This window comes from Rhea pennata, chromosome 7, assembly GCF_028389875.1.
Source record: "Rhea pennata isolate bPtePen1 chromosome 7, bPtePen1.pri, whole genome shotgun sequence".
NCBI classification, from domain to species: Eukaryota; Metazoa; Chordata; class Aves; order Rheiformes; family Rheidae; genus Rhea; species Rhea pennata.
This window is the reverse complement of record NC_084669.1, coordinates 519,991-539,312: the sequence shown is the minus strand read 5'-3', so window position 1 is coordinate 539,312 and position 19,322 is coordinate 519,991. Positions and strand designations below refer to the sequence as shown.

Genomic DNA, 19,322 nt, shown 5'->3' with positions numbered 1-19,322 from the left:
CTTTTGTTTTGCACTGTTCTTCACAGAATTAGAGCTAGTGTCAGAAAAAAACCCTACACAATAAAAAGGACAGATCTTGATGTTTTACACTGAGGTACTGTATTTATTGAAGGCAAATGAACAAGAAATAAATTCAACCTCTTTCAATGTGAAAGTTATGAAAGATAGCTAGAAGGTAGCTAATAAATGTGATGGATATTGTCAGTGGTAATTGATCATTTATTAAAAAAAAATCCTGGCAAACATTTAATTCTTCTATTCATTAAAATGTTGCCCTTGCAAGGCATAATCCATAAAAATGATGTATCTAATAAGTATGATGCCAGTGAACTACGATAGAGGGTGAAGGTAAATGAGGATTCCTAAGGGGAGGATTACAAGTGCTAATTCGCTTATGGGTTAATGCAGGTGGTCCGTTCCTTCATTCAGCCCACAAATAATACGCAATGACCACCCGTTCTCCTCCACTGGCCCATCTCTGATTTGGCGTACGTTATTTTTAAATACTTCTGTAAAACCTAAGATTTCTGCTCTTGCTGACTGTGGAGGAGAAGAAACCACATGCTGGGAAAGTGCTTTTGGGTGGCGTGGTGCGAGGGCTCTGCAGCCACCCCTCGCGGGCGGTGGAGCTGGAGCCACGTCCCAGGCCCCTGCCCGCAGCCCCAGGCCTCCCCGCGCCTACCATGGGAATCCCTGGGATCACTGGCTCGCCGATCCCTTCCCGTCCTTGGGAACATGAATTCACCTTTGTAAATGTCTCTTTTGACCAGTGCTTGAGAGACATGTCCCAAGCTAAGGCTGGGGGAGATCACAGATTCAGAGAATCAGTAAGGTTGGAAGGGACCTCCGGAGATCATCCAGGCCAACCTCCCTGCACAGCAGGGTCACCTACAGCATGTTAGACAGGGTTGCATCCAGGTGGGCCTTGAGTATCTCCAGAGAAAGAGACTCCACCACCTCTCTGGGCAACCTGGTCCAGTGCTCTGTCACTCTAACAGTGAAGACATTCCTCCTTGCGTTCAGGCAGAATTTCCTGTGCTTCAATTGCTGCCCATTGCCTCTTGTCCTGTCACATGGGACAACTGAAAAGAGTTTGTCCCCATCCCCTTGACACCCTCCCTTCAGGTCCTTGTACACATTGGTAAGATCCCCCCTCAGTCTGCTCTTCCCCAGGCTGAAGAGGCCCAGCTCTCGCAGCCGTTCCTCGTAGGGCAGATGCTCCAGCCCTCTAATCATCTTCGTAGCTCTACGCTGGACTCTCTCCAGTAGCTTCATGTCTCTCTTGGACTGGGCAGCCCAGAACTGGACACAGTACTCGAGAGGAGGCCTCCCCAGGGCTGAGTAGAGGGGCAGGATCACCTCCCTCGACCTGCTGGCAACAGTCTTCCCAATGCACCCCAGGTACCATTGGCCTTCTTGGCCACAAGGGCACATTGCTGGCTCATGGTCAACCTGTCATCCACCAGCACTGCCAGGTCCTCTTCTGCAAAGCTGCTCTCCAGAAGGTCAGCCCCCAGCTTGTACCAGTGCCTAGGGTTATTTCTCCCTAGCCGCAGGACTCTGCCCTTGCCCTTGTTGAACCTCAGGAGGTTCCTCTCTGCCAGCTCTCCAGCCTGTCTAGGTGTCTCTGAATGGCAGCACAGCCCTCTAGTGTATCAGCCAAATGCCACCAACTAGCTCCGTAGGGCTTGACAGCAGCTCGTTGCTGACCCACGGTGTGATACATGCAGGGGACGAGGGGTGGCGTGGCCACGGCTTGGGTAAAAGCCAGGCCAGTGTAGGAAGAGCTACGGTTCTGGGGCAAGGCTATTCACGTAGCTTTGGGTGCTCATACAGTTAGAGAGAAGGCCTAAGTGGAGATGGGCCTCTCCACAGGGGCTGAGCGTGCTCCTGATGAGCACCTCAGCTACCTTCTGAGCATGCAAGTGAAACGCATTTTCTTTGTCAAATTTTTGTTTCCTGTGCTTTGAAATTGTGGCTGCTGGAGGCATCTGGTAGGTTCAGAGTGCAGTAATAGGAACCAGAGTGAAAACAAAAGCCAGAATCCACCCCTAAACTATAGCTAGAGTAGATGGTTCAAAGCAGCTGCTCAGAAAATATTTTTATTCTCTTAGGAAATGCTGAGGGATTTTCATCTATTTCTGATTCCGGACGAAGAACAAACGCAATCATCAGAACTGCCCTTTCCGTGAATAATTCATTTCTTTTTCCCATTGGAATAAGAGACTGAAATTCAGACAAACAGCTCAATTACTGATATTAAAAGCTGGTTAAAGTCAATAGCAAGACTGCCTGGGATTTTAAGGGCAGGCGGTCTGGGCCTGGAATGAACATGCGAACCAGACTGGTTACTGCTACCTGGATGAGCCTCTCTTCTGTCCTCCCACGTCAGCTGGCAGCTGGCTGGACGACGCGCACTCGCGGGCTAACACACGCTGCCTGGATGCTCTGCCTCGGGACTGTGCAGAGCTCCACTTTGGCTTATTTAAAAGAAGATGAGCTGATTCCGTGTAAGAGTGAGCCCTCTTTCTCGTTTTTGTGTTTAATCCTGGCGTGAACTCTCCTCCAGCCTGGTTAACTCCCTGAGTACCCCTTGGTGAGCTGCATGGTCATATCTGAGGGCAAAACTGAGCTCTCAGTAATGTCATCTGAGCAGCCCTAATGGGAAATGGAGTCAGCTCTTTCCACTGCCAGCATCTGGATAATGAGTTTTCACATCTGGGTGGAACTGCATGTCCCAATGCGTTCGTAGATGAGTAATCACCCTCAAACCCAGAATATGAGATGGGAAACAGTTAGAGAGACAGAGCTAGCAGTGCCTTCCTCGAGGTCCTCGCCATCAGCGGGCATAGCCTGGTTTCAAACTCCTCAAAGAGCACGTGGACTTTGAGTTGAAGATACTTTCCTCACTGCTGTCCTGCAAGTCTCCAAGGTGCGTCAGGGTGCCAGTTGAAGGAAAACATGCCCCTTCTTGCCCGGTGTTGCACCCTTTCTGGCACCTTTGGAGCCACCGAGCACCGCCAGCGTGTTGCACACCTGCCATGGAGGTGTGAAGGGCTCACGGGTCCTCCCCTCCCGGCTGGGAGCTGAAACGCAGCTGGGACAGCCGCAGAAGTGCCCAGGGCCTGGTCGGGGCGTCTGGAAAGGCAGCGCCGCCCCTGAGCCCAGCGCTGCCCCTGCTCTTCCACCAAATGACAGCAAGGGAAGAGCGGGAAGCAGCTCCGACACCGCTAGGGACCCTCCAGACCTCCGCGCCGTCCCGCTCCCAAACTCTGCCTCCCAGGGGCATGATAAACGTCCTTGCAGAAGGGAGCAAGGGAGGCTTCGAACCTAGCCAGCAGCATGGCCCCTTGCTGTCAGGAGGAGCCGCGCAGAGCCGGCGCTTTGCTGGGTGTCCCCGTGCCGGCAGGGCGCCGCGGGCAGACGGAGCTGCGGGCTGCGCTCCTCGGGAGGGAAGCAGCGGCCGAAGCCGCGCAGCCTTGCGGCTGCGATATCACACGGCTTCCAGGTGAAGACGGGAGCAGCAGCCCGTGTTGCCGGGGCACCTCAGGTGTCCGGGCAGAGAGGGGGGAAGCGGTGGGAAGCTGGGTGGCTTCGGCTCGTGGGGAGCAGTTCGAGCTCTGCCACGGCGGGCTCAGCCACAGGGAGGGGGCAGTGGCAAGCAGTGCTTACCCGGCTGCCCAAGGTCTACTGCTCGTTATCTAAATCAAAATCCTCATTAACATGAACAAGCGAGACATTTCCACATCAGTATAATTAGTTTGAATAGCTGGAAAAAAAACTAATTAAGAACTAATAGAAGAGTTGCCCTATTTTAGGAGGTAGTGATCTGTTTTGGAGTGGATAAACAGCAGAGGCGAAGTGTTTATCCGGCTAGGGAGCCGTGGTGCATTAGGGGGACATGCAGTATCTGTGCTTCAGTATCCTGCGGGAAAAGGAGCCAAGTCTTGCATTGTAACTTTTATTTAGAAAACACAACCTAAACTTAAGAGCAGACCTACTCCAGGAGTGGCACGGCACAGAGTAGCACCTAGCTTGTAAGCACCTGATGGTGGGAACAAAACCCAGACCCTCCCCCCCAACACATGTGCCACCTGCAGAGCCCAGGGGACCTCAGCAGAGACCTCCCACAGCAGCTGCCCTTTGTTAGCTAATGAGGAAAGGCTGAGCATGATGAGATGTCTTAAAACCAGCCCTATGGAGCAGAGGGGGGTTTGGCTTGGGGCTGTTGGGAGCCTTCTGATCTTCTTGGGGAGTTACTGGTGCAGGTAGGGTGGTCTGTGCTATTTCAGACTTGATGGTTAAGGGAAGATGATTCAAGCAGTTGTTTCTGAAGAGTGTAGGGTTTAAGGTGCTCCTCTGCCAGCAGAGAGTCAGATCTCAGCACTTCCTAGGCGTGAGGTGGCCTAGCTCTCCAGCCCTGCAGCTCCTCTTGCGCCCACCTCTGTGGGGCAGTCAGTGCTTGAATCAGAAATCAAGGACTCTGGGGAGCCTGGGTGCCTTTGGCAATGGTAGCTGCTGAGCACTTGGCTGTTTTTGCTAATATACGGCTGAAATGCAGTCTTCTCATTGCTGCTTATGGGAGGCTCTTGCCTGCTTTTCTGCCTGCTTGCTGTGCTGCTGAGGCTGGTCCTGTGCCCCATGGGGGAGGATAGAGCATCTCTGCAAAGACGTGAGACTAATCTCCAGGGATGATAAAGCAGTTTGTATTTGTCATGCCCAGGTGACACCTCCAGCCTCAGTATGTCAGAGCCTGCAAATGCATACTGGTGTCCACAGAGCTGTGGGATCCTCACCGTGTCCCCAGGAATGGAGCCCAACCCCCGATGCCCTGCTGATAGGGTACTGGTGGGTTACTTTGATATCAAAAGCAGCAGTATTAGTAACAGCTATTGGCAACAATCTACCTCATATTGAAAGAATGGGTCTAGAATAACCTGCAAAACTTTGTAGCACCCTGGAGCTGTGTCTGGAGAGGTGGCATTTCACCCTGTCCAAAAGCAGCCTTTACTGATGATGTTGCATGGGTGGCAAGCATTGAGGCCTTCCACCAAGGTATTATCAGTGCTGTCTGGGCTGTGCGCTCATTGCCAGATCGACCAAGCCCTGACTTCTGCTGCCAGCCCTGAATTGCCTGTCTCAGCTCCAAACCTGGTGATTCAGCTAACTGAAACTGGCCTCACAACTGTGGTTTAAACAGAGAAACCACGTTGTGCTCAACAGGTTTTTACAGAAATGCAGAGAAATAAATAAAAGTGAAAATGAAATGCGACTAGTCAAACATTATAGAAAACAATACTAGAAAACGCGTCCCGTAGGGCAGGGAGTCGATGCCTGTGCCACGTCAGCTGCCCTCGGGGCCCTGGTGCACCTTCCCCTACGTTCCTGGCCACGGGAGTTGGGCTCTGCCTTTTGCAGGTCAGTAAATCTACTTTAGCATTTGTGAACTCGCTACCTTACTTTAAAACTAACTTTGTAATATGAGAATCCAAATGAACCCAGGTGAGTGTGTGTAATACACAGGTATTGACAGGAGGGGTGGACCTGCTGCCCCCTTAAGGAGCTAAATGCATCTTTTCAAAGTGCAGTATTTTTTCTTCTGTTTGTCCTTGTTGCTAGTTTGCTGTTTACATTGCTAGTAGCCATTTCTTATTGCATACTGCTGTCTAAAAATGATTTTCCCCAATATTATGTCTTCCCACTGAAGCGTGTCTTGTTATCACATAGGTGAATAGCGAATATGAGAATGGTTTCTGTATCGCCAGGGTGTTTCCTCACAACAGGTTCTCCCATGCCAGCACTAATGGTGATTGCTCTTTGTTATGAGATTTTATTACTTTTATTTCAGGTATAAAAAGGTAGGCAGGTCCAGGCAAACAGTGACCTTTACATATGTGCATGTGTGTCAGCATGACCTCTGGTATGCTTTTAATTCCTGTTTTAACTACAGATTACAAAGGCATTATTTTGAAAGACAAGAAGAGCAGAAGGTAGTAGGTTAAACATGAAAGTGAAGCTCAAGACTACCGCAGAATTTCACACTGTGCGGGATAGTTAATCAGCTCAGCTCGTATCACAATGTAGAAACAAGCTCAGTAGTAGTAGTAGTGATCTTGGACACGTCTTTGTTCCATCAGCGTCTCCCTCAGGACAGATGTCACCTTTCCATCTCCTGAGGGCTTCAGAAACCTGGTTGCCTGATGCAGGTTTTGTTGCGGCAGTTGGTTGTCTGGTGGCACAGCAGTGTCCTGGGTTGTCCCCAGAGGAGGAGTTGGGCTGCTTTTCTCTGGCCTTGGCACAGAAGCCCACCCATTCCTGCTTGCTGTCCCTCATCTGTCTGGCACATCTTGCCTTCCTGCAACTGCCAAATTCACTTTCCCTTCCCACCCACCTTGGCTGTGGTTATTTTGGGAGAGCCCTCAGGGCAGCTGGTAGGCACCATGGGCATCCTGGGCATCCTCACCAGCCATGTTGGTGCTCGATGGAGCGCTGTGCCCATCTGCCCAGTGTACAGAAAGCCCTGGGGAGGCTTTCTCACAACAGGAATCTTCCATGTTGAGGAGAGGAAGCAGGGAGCTTTGGAGATCTGCTGTGAATGTTTTCACCTCCTGCTTCATCGTGCTGAAGCCAGTCATCTCCCTACAGAGATGCTGCCCAGATCTGCAGTGTTCACTGGAGAACACTCCCACTTCCCCTGGGCCCAGCGTTGCTTCTCTGCTGCATCAGTAAAACACTTGGCCCAAGAAGCGACTTGTGGGACCACTCTGGCTCCTTTTGGTGTTGGAAAAAGCTGCAAGGAAACTGAAGGCCCTATAATGCCCAAGGAGGCAACTGTCTTCAGAAAATGTCAGCTAAACAGTGATAATGAGATATGGTATTTTTTTAAGAGTGACTTAAAAGGTCTAGAGAAAACACTGAGGTAAATGAAGTATTCTTTGAAGAAAAGCTATCAAGCAGGAAAAATTGTGGAAAAGAGTTGGTAGAACCTAGACAACCTGCTGAGTTTTGGGGCCTCCAGGATTCACAGCTGGTGTCACTGGGAGCTCAGTCTCTGTATTTCCAGTTAAAGTAGCCCTGCACCCTCTCGTCCTCAGCTGCTCACTGCTGCCCTTTCTCCTTAGACAATACAGCTGTCCTTGCAATTGCACCTGAGAGTTAATTTGGGAAGGAGCTCCCCTTTCTAAGGGCAAAGCGGGCAAAAAGTTGGATTATTGGGGGTTTTGTCGTTTTTTGGCAAGGCCAGGTCCCGGCTCTGGTCATGTGCGGCCCCTGAAAGGGCGGCAGGAGCCTGAGCGGGGTCGCGGCACACCGGGGCCTGGAGCAGTGCCAGGTGATGCTCTGTCTCTGGTGCTGCCAAGGGATGAGCAGCGGATCTGGCACATAGAGCATCAGTTACCTGCGTGGGGGGACAGCGGCCGCGAGAGCTGCTGTGGAGGGTTAGCTGGAGAGAAAGCTCATGCCTAGGCGAAGCCCAGCTGGCCTGAAGCTCTGAATAGGAGAAAGCGCCGATGCATATGAACAAAAATGATTTTTTTAGTTCAGTTTTGTTATTTCAGGGCTTTATGAAAAATGAATATGAATACCCCATTGGAGCCACTGTTTATAGTATTATGCAATGGTATTACATAATGGTTACATAAATTTTACAGATTTCAAAACAAGTCTTTCCGTACACATTGAGACTTCATTCCTGAAAAATGTCTGCTCAAATACATAGCTCTTTCTAGAAAGTCTCAAATCAATTACTATCACTAAGCAAATGATTGCCATTTTGAAGTACTATATGGGAAGGCAAGGTGTAAAAAAACTTGGTTGTTGGGGCTTTTCAGGCTGAGGTTGCAGTGGAAGATGACCCAATTAGACAATTTATAGCTATTCAGTTACCTAATTTAAACCGGCTGCACTGTAGGTCTACCACACCTCCCATTTTTTTACCTCTCCTCTGCCAAGTCTTGCGATTGCAAATTTATTTTAGATTTTTAACAATACTGGAGCAATATTCCAATTTTTCTTCAAGGCTCTCATTTTAAACTCATCATCACAGTGCATTGCAAATGAAGCTGAATTACGATCTCATAGAGATATTTTTAGGTAGAAAAGCAGCTCCCAAAGTCAACTGATACAACTCACCTCTTTTTCAAGTGAAGTATCCTAGCAGATTGCAAAGCATTCTGGTGGAGTTCCTCAGCCACTGGCATATTATCTCTGCTACCTGAAAATACCTTTATGGGACCAAAATCATAATTTGTTTGCAATACATCTACCTCTAACACTGCCCATCTCATGTGATGGAGAACAGGTATGGTGGCTAGGTAGTGTCTAGTGTCTGAAGCTTTGCCATCAACACCAGCTGAAGCTCAGCATGGACTCTCTTACTGTATACCCAGCATGACCATGTTACACGTGGAGATTACTTGGTGTCACCTCCATGAGTAACATATGCTGCATGTTGTCTTTGTCCAGTCTGTGGTCACCTAGGTCCACTCCAGGGTTCTTCCACTGAGTTCTGTCACGTTTACCTTGACTTTTTTAAACCATGCACTTAACAGACTTGGCATCATGTGCTGCAAGACTGATTAGTCAAAGTAAAGGGTAACGCTGACCCTTTACTGTGTAGTGTTCATACCACGGGGACTCTCAAAATTAAAAATTCAGGTCTTTAAAACACTGAGCGAGTCGCATCATCTGTGATGAGAAGAATCGCACTTGCAGAGATGGGTGAAATCGCCCCAGACTTGCGAAGCAGAGGTGTGATGGCAGCACAGTCCTGCCAGCAGCGTGAGCGGTGAATCACAGCGCGTATTTCACACGCGGGATAAAGCCGTTGCTCGTCAGCGCGGGAGCCGCCTCCGCTCCCAAGGAGGACGTCCGTTTCGGGACACCGCTCCGACGTGGCTTGCGGCGATCCCCGCGGTGGAGCTGCGCGCCGGGACGGCCGTGCCGGGCCGCGCGGGGCTCTGCTCCGCGGCTGCTCCCCCAGGCCCAGCGCCGCGGCACTGCTCTCGGGAGGACGAACGCCTCCGGGGAGCGAGTTCGTAACGTGCTGCGGGTAACCGGGACGGCCGGCTGGTCGCCCCCCTGCCAGGGGCTGCCACCGGCTGCCGCTTTAACCCGCCGCCTGACGCGCGGGATCAAACGACGCGCTTAGCTCGCGTGAGCGGTTGTGGATCGGGGTTACGTCCCCCGCCAGCTGCCCTCGCGGCCCTGCGGGGTGCCCGCGGCTGCCCAGGCGCGCTCGGCGCCGCAGGAGAGTGGCTGGCAGGGGGTCGCGGCTGGGCGCTCGGCACGGAGCAGCTTCGTTCGGGGATGCTGGGTGGAGGCGCTCGGCGCCGCGAGCTAAGCGTGTTTTTACGTTTAGAGCGGGTGCTGGTCCTAACGGTGCTGGAGAAACCGTGTCCGGGAGGGCGCGATCCCCGTGCTGAGGGGAGCGGGCCGTCTCGCCGGGAGCGGTCCGGCGCAGAGGCGCGTGGCTGGCGTTTCACCCGGGGAGCTGCCCCCCGCTTTCCGCCGGCGCCGCCAGCGGGAGCGCGCGGGCTCGCGGGGCGCCTGGCGCGGGGCAGGGGGCCGCAGCGGGCGCCCCGCTGCGCGCCGTCCCTCCGCGGGGCTTGGCGCCTGCGGGGAGGGCGAACGCGAGGGCGGCCGGGCTGCCGCGGCACTTGGAGAGCGAACGTGGTTTCCTCTGTAGTGCACCGCCTCAGGGAGCCGGCGGCCCCTCGGCCCCCGCTGCGGGCGCGGGCCCGCCGGAGGCGTTCGGCTCAGCATCGCGGCGGGCTCGACCGGCCGAAGGGAAGAGTTTGCGCTTAAATCTGACGCTGCCTGCTCACGTGCATGTGGGTGAGCAGAGCAGAACTGCTCCTAGTAACGGTCTGCTTGCAGATGATTCGCCTGAAAGACTGCTCGCTGGCCCACCGGGTTTTAAGGGCACGTTGCAGAGAAGTGGCAAAGGGTGAATTTTGAGAACTGCATCTGGTATCAAGGGTTACAGGCATTAAAATCAGGACGCAGAAGGATATCTGGGATCTCTGCAAGCAGAGAGGTGGTTAGCTTACCTGAGTATTGGGTAGCTATAACTAAACGTTCTCGGAAAACAAATATGATAGTGTGGGCAATGATTTGGGGCGGAGGGCAAAAGCTTACTAATTTCGTAGAAGATTGTGAAAGAAGAAGCTGCTGTAACTGGTGCAACTGTAGCGCACTGCATATCGCATCCGTTGGGATGGGGCTAGGAGCCCATAGGCTTTACAGGATTTTTCTGCTGACCACAATATAGAAGAAAAACTCTTCAGGGTTATTTGTATAACTTGCTACTTCCACACTCGTATTCTATTGAAGTAAACACTTCCAGAGGCAATAAAACAGCGCAGCTGCACCGTAATCTTTGTAGGAACGACTCATCTGTATTAAGGTTCAGTCACCGTGTAAATACCAAAAATAGCTTGCATACTCTCGGAAGAGCACTGTGTTCATAACAGAACTAATCTTCTGAAAACTATTATCATGTGGTTTTATTTTGCATCAAATTACAGAGGAAGATGTACTCTGGCCAAGATTGCTCTATTCTAGGATTTTTTCTGATGATATAGGGCTAGAAGCAGCTTGGGCAGAATGGCATTCAGTCTGACCTTTTGCAAGAGAAATGAAGCTCCCCGTGAAGGTTACTGAGCTTTTTTTTTCTCTCTCTCTCTTTTTTTCTTTCTTTTTTTCCCCCGGAATTAGCTTTTTGGAGCCTCAAAGTGTGTGCTCTCCTGTTTTTGGCCAGAAGGAGAAGCACTGTAATGTCTTAAACTGCTCTGTTGCACTTGGGTGAGAAAGCATGGGCATGTGTGGGCGGTGAATGGGAGTCTCCCTGCTTGCAGTGGGACACACTGGGCAAAACCATCCTCCCCACCAGCACCTGAAGGAGAAGTGTCTCAGGGCTGCCAGGGACTTGCTGGGCACCGGGCGAGCCACCAGCCCACGGCGCACCGACACGCATCGAGGTGCGGCGCAGCAATACTGACCGGTGCCTGCACCCGTGCCCCTCCTGGCAGAGGGGAGCAGCAGGGGCACGGGTCGCCTTGGTGGCCATGGGGAAAGCCCTGGCGCTTGGAGCGTGCCCCCAGGCAAGCCCGTATTTCTTACTTGCGGGGGAAACTCGGGCACTGGCAAGGTGTGGATTGACAACGCTTTCCTTCCGTGGGCGCTCTGCAGTGCTCACCTGTGTCACGTCCAATTCAATAGACTTTTCAAACCTTGCATGTTCCAATGGAAAATTTTCTTTTTGCCTGAAAAGTGCCGTATGAGCTTTTGACTGGAGAGCTGGGAGCATTGCAGGCCCCTGCGGAAGACCTAGATTCGGAGAAGACCTTGATGTTTCCTCTGCTCTCCAGCCCAAGAAGGAGGTGCCTGCTTGATGGGGGACAAGGCCAGCACTGTTGGTACCTGCCCTGCCAGCGCATAGGGGAAATGCCCAGACGTGCCTGGGCACGGTAAGGAAGGTTAGACGAAGGGCATCGCGTGTCAGAACCAGATACGAGGTGCCGCGTGCCCGTGGTGCTGGCCTGCAACGGGTGGTCCTGGGGACACCAGCCCACGTGCAGCATCATCACCGCAAAGGCCAGAAAATGCTGGGAAATGCCGCTGGGGCGCAGCGACGGCTGTGCAAGCCCCTGGCTGCCGTCCAACAGGAGCCAGCCAAAAACTTTCCCAACACAGTGATGGGAAAAGCTGGAATATTGGCAAATGATGTTACATCTTCTGTAGACACAACGCGGCTGTGCTGGGAGCAGAGACATAACCTCTAAAATGATAAATGGACCTCCACAATTCGCTGCTGTCTGGATCATCTCAGAGGACCTGTGGACGATGCTGCTCCTCGGATGGGGCTGGTGACCGGCTCATGACGCACACTCTGGCTGCTTGCTCCTCTGTTACGAAGCCTCTGGTTCAAACCGTTAAAGGAATAGTAAATAGATTCATTCCCTTTTACCTTAATTTCCAGTAATCTTAGTTACATATGACATGTTAAGGCAGATCGGAGAATCCTTGTGCCTGGTTCTTTGGGGTTTCTTTGACGGCCTTGGGTTGATGCTGTGAAACTTTCTGGCCACTGGTCTGTTTATCCTGCGTATGAAGTAAGAGGCATCTGCAGCAGATTCAAGAAGTGACCTTAAATCATCTTCCAGAGCTCCCTGCGCTCAAGCTGATGTCCTGCTTGTGCTCTGCTGCTGGGGATCAGTTGCTGCTGAACAGCTGAAGGCAGCTGTAGTGTTCAGAGGCTCCGCACCCAGCTTCCTCACTTACGTTGTCAGCTTTTATCTTCTGGCTTTCAGTGACCTGGGTTTTTTTAAAGTACACTTAATCTTCATAAAGTATGATTCTCCCTGCCCACTTGTTTGTCATAAATGCATGGTGTAAAAATCTTTCACTTACTCCACTGGAGCATTATTTAGCTATCTTTTCAATGCTACCTTAAGAAGAAACTTGACAGTTTTTGCAAAACCCTAAATAATACTCAGATTCTCCCTTTTGCTTGCTTGAATTTCCAAGCTCACTCTGGCCATAACACAAAAGGCCGGCGCATGATCCTACAGCAGGAAAGACTCTGATTTCACTGTGACACTAGAGGAAATTCCGGACTTGTTTGCAGAACCAGTGAAAACTTAAACGATCTTTCTCCAACTAGCTTTAGTATATCCGTTCAACTTTTTCCATAGTCTCTCCTGAATGATTTTTCTTGGGGGAAAAAAATCTCACTGTGTCCATTATTTATTTAATATTTGCAATTCTAGTGGGACTTTATCCTTATGGATCAATTAATGGCAACCTGGCGAAAGGACCTGGCAAGTAGTCTAAATCCTGGAGCTTATGGGCATGCATCACTTCAACCATTAAGCTGTGGTGGTAGAAGACCCAGTGTTAATGTTTTGGGTCCGTAGCTGGAACAAGCAACCTGGTGTCACTGAAATTACCTTGGTTCATGGGCTCACTCCTGTGCCTGGGTGCTCGGGAAGGAGTAATGCTGCTAGCACTTTAATCAGCCTTTAATCAGCACTCTCTGGCATACCTGTTGCACCCAGAAAGCTCAGGATGACAAGGTGCCCGTCTTCTAAATGCCCTAGATCACCCAAGCGGATCACGATCTGCATGGAGAAGGTGAGGTACCTCGGTGAAGGGAAAAAGGATCTCCACCCCCAAGTCTGACAAGGTATATGGGGATTTTCTCACCCATTTGCACTCCCAGCAGAGCGCGATGGTTTCTTTGGCAAACCTTCAAAACGCCATGCTTGGTGAGACAGCACCCATCCTGTGAGACAGCTCTGTGTCACGTGCCCTGAGCGGGTGCTGCCCCGGCCCCTTGTGCTGCTGCAATTGCTCCTTAGGTCGCGGTCCTGCGCTGCTGCGGGAAAGCAAAAAAAAAAGGGGGGGGGGGGGAAAGCATTTGTAGGGTTTTCTTTTCACTCTGGACCCTCTTCTGCTAACCCCGCTCTGTGTCAGGTGCTGTGTGCATTTCTGGTTTTGTGCGCCACTGTGGTATTGCCCTGCAGAGATTGGAGGACCTCTGTTCCAGCACGTGCCATCAGAATAGATGTAGAGAGAAAGAAGAAAAAAAACTGTTAAACCCTGTTAAAGTCCCTGCAAACTGTTTGGCACGTAATTGCGAATTGCCTTCTACCTTGGTAGATGCCATTTTGGAGCCAGCTCCTGCGTGATGCTTTCTCTTCCCACGCAGCTCTTGTGCATGTGAGATACACGTACGTGTGTTTCGTTGTTGAACGAGTTCTGCTGTGGGAAGGGAGTGGCCTGGGACGCGGCGCTGATGCACGGTACAGGCGGTCTGCTGGGATGGCAGTGCTCGATGCGCCAGTGATCAGCCCGTACCGGGGCCCCTCAGCCCGTCTGCAGCCGCGCACGGCTCGGGGTTTGGTGCTCAGGGTTTGGTGCTCCATTACCGTTGCTTTGCCTACCAAGGTGCTGTTTAAAGCTTTTGGCTGGTGCTGAAGCGTGCATATGGGGGGCACGTTGAAACAGCATCTCTGCTGCAATGGCGTTGAGTATTTATGATACCACCACCCCCATGTTCTGTTTGCATCGTTGGGTTTTTAAGCAATTAGGAAACTTTATTAGACTGTTAATGACAAGGTTGCTGCTTCTGCAATACGTCCAGGTTCTTCATTTCTTAAAAGCTTGGAAACTTAAGAATTGTGCCTTATCCAAATTACCTTAGGCAACGTTGATGGCCCTGAGTGATGGGGTGAATTAAAACTATTTCCTGCCTTAACTTACTTTAGACATTTGACCTTCTCTCTCTCTCTCTCTCTCTCTCTCTCTCTCTCTCTCTCTCTCTTTTTTTTTTTTAGGATCCTTTCCTAAGCAATTTAGTGATTTGTTTTTGTTTTCTCAGTTTTTGTAAAAATAAATGGTAAATTTAAGTATCTTAAGCTGAAATTGGAAGCACACAGAAGAAAACCACCAAATCATACGCATACATTTGTAAGTGTGAGGCAAGTAGTTGAAGATAAACCATGTCAGCCTTGGCTTGCACGCTGCAGAGGCATTAGAGAGGCATTAGCAGTGAGCTGCCTGTCGTATATGGGCAGCTGGCACAGCAAAAACCCCCCAGCGTAAAGCAGAGCCGGGGTGGGGGAGAGGGAGATTCAGTCCCTGCCCGGACCCCCGCTGCAATGGAAGAGGGAGGCGACTGCCCCGGCCAGGGCGTGCGGTGGGAAGCTCTGGGCCCAGCGCCTCCACGGGGAGATGCGTCAGGGTGCAGCGCGGTGATGCGGCCTCCAAAGCACCTCCCGCGTCTCTGACGCTCAACGTATCGGCCGCGCGCACCGCGTGGCGCGTTGCTAAGAGGCCTCCAAAGGAAAAGCAGTTTTATCAAGCGTGCTGACTCAATTTATCTTTTATAAGTCAAGATTGACAGGTCATTTCCTTCCAGAAGCATTTTTTGCAGGCTCAGCAATTTGGAGAAAATCAGTTTTAATTAATCATCGATGTTCAGGTAACCTAATACTGGCTGCTCTCAGGGACTTGCTGGGTTGCTCCAGGCAGGTCTATTCTGTCTCTTGGTTTTCATAACCGTAAGCAGGGAGTAAGTTTTGGCTGAATTTTCCTTGCAAGTAACTTGAGTTTTTTCCACTTAACTGTAAAGCGTAGCAATGAGCATAAATCAGACCCTGCTGATAAGCTCTAAGGATGGGTCGTTAGTCACCTGAAGCTTGGTGGCTTGACAAGGGAGGCTTCTCTGAGCAGCGGATGTTAAGGGATATAAAATAATGCTGCTGACTCTCTGGGGACAAGGGTAGATAAAGGTCTCTTCCTCTGTGTAGACACTGATAAATGTATCTTGGGAACCTGTCGTATTAAAGGTATAAAAGTTAACTTGCCTCTAAGAAATTAGGCTGTTTTAATTTGTTTCATTTTTAAAAACAGCTATAAAGGACTTCTTGTCGTAAATTATTCTTGGAGTAATTCTTGCCCGGAGGATTTCTGTAGTGCCAGGGGTCATTTCTGGTCTCATAGCGTTGGCACAACTGATGTTTCCTGCATGAAGAGCACCTCCGGTTGATCTTCCTGCATGCAGAGGAAGAAGCAGCTGCTCTCCGAGGCGTGTGGTGCGCTTTGGAGGGACGTCGTGATGTGCTCGCGCACTGAAAGGCGGCAGCTCCGTCAGCAGCACCAATGCTCGTGCGTAACTAGACATGTGGCAGGATAGTCTTGGGCGCTGGACCGAGAGCGAGGAAGGGCACGGGCGCGCGGTGGATTCTGTGGAGTGTCCGCCCGGGGCTGAACAGCACGGTTGGAGGTGTTGGACAGCACGCTGCCCCTTGGAGAAACGTGCCAAGATGATTGCAGGGTAAAATGGGGCTTTTTGGAGGTGCATCCAAGCCAGGGAAGTCTTGTGAAGTCTCTGCAGGCTGGAGGTCCACCCAGGTCCACCAGCGGTGGTGCCAGCACTGGGGCCACGGGTGACCACCTCGGCACAGCCAGCTCCTTGCCCCGTGGAGGTCTCTCCTGCTGCTCCTCCCCAGGAGGAACTTCATCCATCCCGATGTACCACTCCTCAGGGAAAAATGATATTTTGGCTACTAAATAAAAAATTAAGGGAGTATTTTTAAAAGTTTGGGCTAAGTGAAATAGCTACGCTGGGAAAAATATTTTAAATCATAAGTGCGAACATCCAGTTAATAGTGTGTTATTTTTCAGCAAGTTTTTTTTATTTTTATAATAATAGAAAATTAACATTTATGTTCTGGAGAAATAATGTCAATTCATACTGACAGAAAGTAAATCTGCTGTCAATTTCTCCAAAATGTGAGACAGTCATTTCAGTAAAAAAAATGGGTGAAGTCATTTGAAACGTAATCTCATTTTCTGAAATTACTTCTCCCTAGGACTTTTTCTCCTCATTCCCTGGCAGATTGATTATTTTGAACTATTTTTAATCAGGCAACAATAGGGTCACGAGAGAACTATCTGGGAGGGAAAACAAGTGAATTTAAGCATTAAGGCTGTAGCAAATCAGGAAAGATTAGGAATTTCAGTTTTTAGTATCAAATGCTAATGCTCCTGAGATTTACAGGAGCAATTTAATGGGCTAACCTGAAGAATATCAAGCTAAACTTCTGTCTCTATAAATCCCATTGCCTCTTCTCCCACTGTTATCTGGATACAACTGTTTTTTTGTTTTGTTTTGGTTTTTTTACTGTTTGAAAGATTGAGAGCATGAGATAAAAGCAAATTATGTAAAGAGACATATGGCACCGAGATTTGTGGAAGAGCTACTGTTTGCAAATTGCTCTGGGTTATTCTAATTTCTAGTAAACACATATCTGAGTGGTGAGAGGGTGCATTTCTGTCGGGATATGCAGGAGTCCTTAGGAAAAGTGATTATCGTTCAGTAGTTTCCATGAGTTTTATTCTTGTTTTGAGCTTTTAAGATGACTGAAATTGCTTAAGGGAAGTATTAAAATATGGCCAAAAAAAAGCACGAACTTGAGCAAGGCGTAGAGGGTACTTTAAGAATTAAATCAAGTTATTCATTGAATGAGCAGAGGAGCTGGTCTCCCACACAGACTCTCCTGGGAGTCCAAATTCAGCGGAGTTGCACATTAACCATGATCTTACAGTCTAACACAAATATCTGGGAAGTGGAGCTGGAGTAAAGGTATTCACCTACAGGATCCTCCGGGGGGAAAGGAAACAGCCCCTTCTGAAAAGATATGTAGGCCCTTCCTGTAGTGAAATAACCAATAAAATGTAATAAAATTTTATTCTTTGTTTTTTCCAGCCATGCTCTGAAGAGAGGCGGAAGCAGCACGTTGGTGGCACTTAGCGCTCGTGACACGAGGCTGCCCAGGCTGCAGGACACATGGTGCTCCTCAGCTTCGCTGAGGCAGAGGGCAAGGAGAACACAGCAGAGGACTAAACGCGTGTGTAAGCAGTGAAGGGGTTCATGAGAGAACCTCCATACAGGGCTGTCAGGAAAGGTGAAAGAAACCCAGTACCTGAGGAGATACTAACGCTGTTTGTGTTCAGCACCCTCAGAGCGCGAGAAGCCTCGAGAGCCTGCTGTTAGACAGGACCCTTGCAGGTGAAGTGGGGTGGTGTGCTGTTAGCCTGCAGCCAGCCAGCTTTCACCACTTGCTGCACTGCTGGTTTTTGGCCATCAAGACTCCCAGTGCTTCCAGTCTGCACGTGCTTCAGATGCATGGGCACATGTGTGCGCCCAAATAAAACAAGCTGTGAACGATAGCACAAAGTGGAAGCCACGCACCTGAAGGTTTTCTGTTCAAGCTAAAAGAGGGAGAAGTTGAACACCCATTTGCTCAGTGGGGTGCCTGTAGCAGCGTGAGCCATGACCCACTGCAGGAGACTGGAGACAAACGTTTCCCCACAGCTTCACTGAGCGGGACTGCAGCCGTGTCGCTCCTGGAATTAGGGCAGACTCTCTGGTCAAAGATAACCAGAGAAGGCTCCAAACTGAAAATTTCTTTGAAGTTGATTCTCATTTTGGGAAATACTTTGGCTTTTGATATCCTCTGTGAACACAGCTCCATTCTGCAGCCACTGGCCAGGGAGTCTCTCCAAGCACAGGGAAGAACGTGGGAGAGCATATGACAGTCCTCCTTAAATTCCCCAATAAAGAGATGTTGGGACTGGAGTCATGGGCCAACGGCAGGCAGGAATCAGCATCCTGCTGGTGAGTGAGCCCAGATGGACTTTGTGAAATGTGAGGAGGGCACTGGGGGCAACACTTGGGTTTGCTGTGAAAAAGAAGAGAGGGAAGGAGAGACAGCACAACATGATTGAAAAACTGCCTTTCAGATTCAGACGTTGCACGGATTCAGAAAGGCTGCAAATCAGCCAGGGTCGCGCTGCTCAGGATGACAGAGTGGGAGGTTCCTGTACGTGAGATCGACCCCTGCTCAGGCTCTTAACAGCATATCTCAAGCTTCAAGAGCTCAACTAACCAGCAGGGCTGTTGCCAGTAAGAACGCGGGCTGATTAGGATTTTCCTCTTTTGGTAATTTCTATTCTGAAACTTCCATGTTTCATTTACAGCTTATAGTAATGCAACGTAGGTGGCCATGACATGGCTTAGGAAAGACGCCCACGTAAGGTGGGAAGAACACCAGCAGCCTGGTCCTACCACTGGAGATACGCCGTGGTAACATACCTTTGCACAAGGACCTGATTTCTAAGAGAATTAACGTGGCCATTGAGGAGCACACACAGAAACACGACTGCCAAGGATCGCCAAGTCTGCAAACGCTCCATGGACGACTGCTGGAAATTAAAGCTCATTTTCCAGCGAGAAAATGACAAAGTGACTGCTATGAATGATGATGATGTAGATATTTTTAGTGACACTCTCTATTCAGTTAACATTGATCTCCCTTCCTTGTTCTTTATTTATTGCCAAGGAGTCCAACAGAGAACCACCTGCTTCGGGTCAGGACTGTGGTGCTTCACCATAGGAACAAATGGACGTCTGGAGGTTTTCTAGTTCTGCTTGCTTGCTGGTTTGGATGTTCACTGCAAAACCCATTTTTCTATTTGAATTAGCTGATCATAGGAGAATTTGTTGTTTCACAGCTAGAAACTATTCAGCAATTGGGTAAGAAAATCTCAAAAGAACAAACTTTAAAAAGTCTTAAAGCATCAATTGTTTTTCAGCCATAAGCACAAGATCGCCTTGGAGAAATCATTGGTGCCATCAGTGTAATGACAGATGAGTCGCTACATTTCCAAGCTACATCCGTGGATTCGGCTCGCCTTTTTGGTGGTTATTGCTCTGTCCGCAGTGTTGAGCTTATGTATCCATTGAAACTAAG

The 19,322-nt window shown here is 50.0% G+C and overlaps 1 protein-coding gene across 1 annotated transcript in view; it reads left to right on the top strand.

The window, feature by feature from the left end:
* The window catches only part of PWWP2B (PWWP domain containing 2B), a 60,615-nt gene extending 43,002 nt beyond the window's left edge, over positions 1 to 17,613 (top strand). The window contains exon 3 of the mRNA XM_062579674.1: positions 17,276 to 17,613. The gene's annotated coding sequence lies outside the window, so the exon portion shown is untranslated. The remainder of the gene's footprint in view (positions 1 to 17,275) is intronic.
* Positions 17,614 to 19,322: the final 1,709 nt, after the last annotated feature.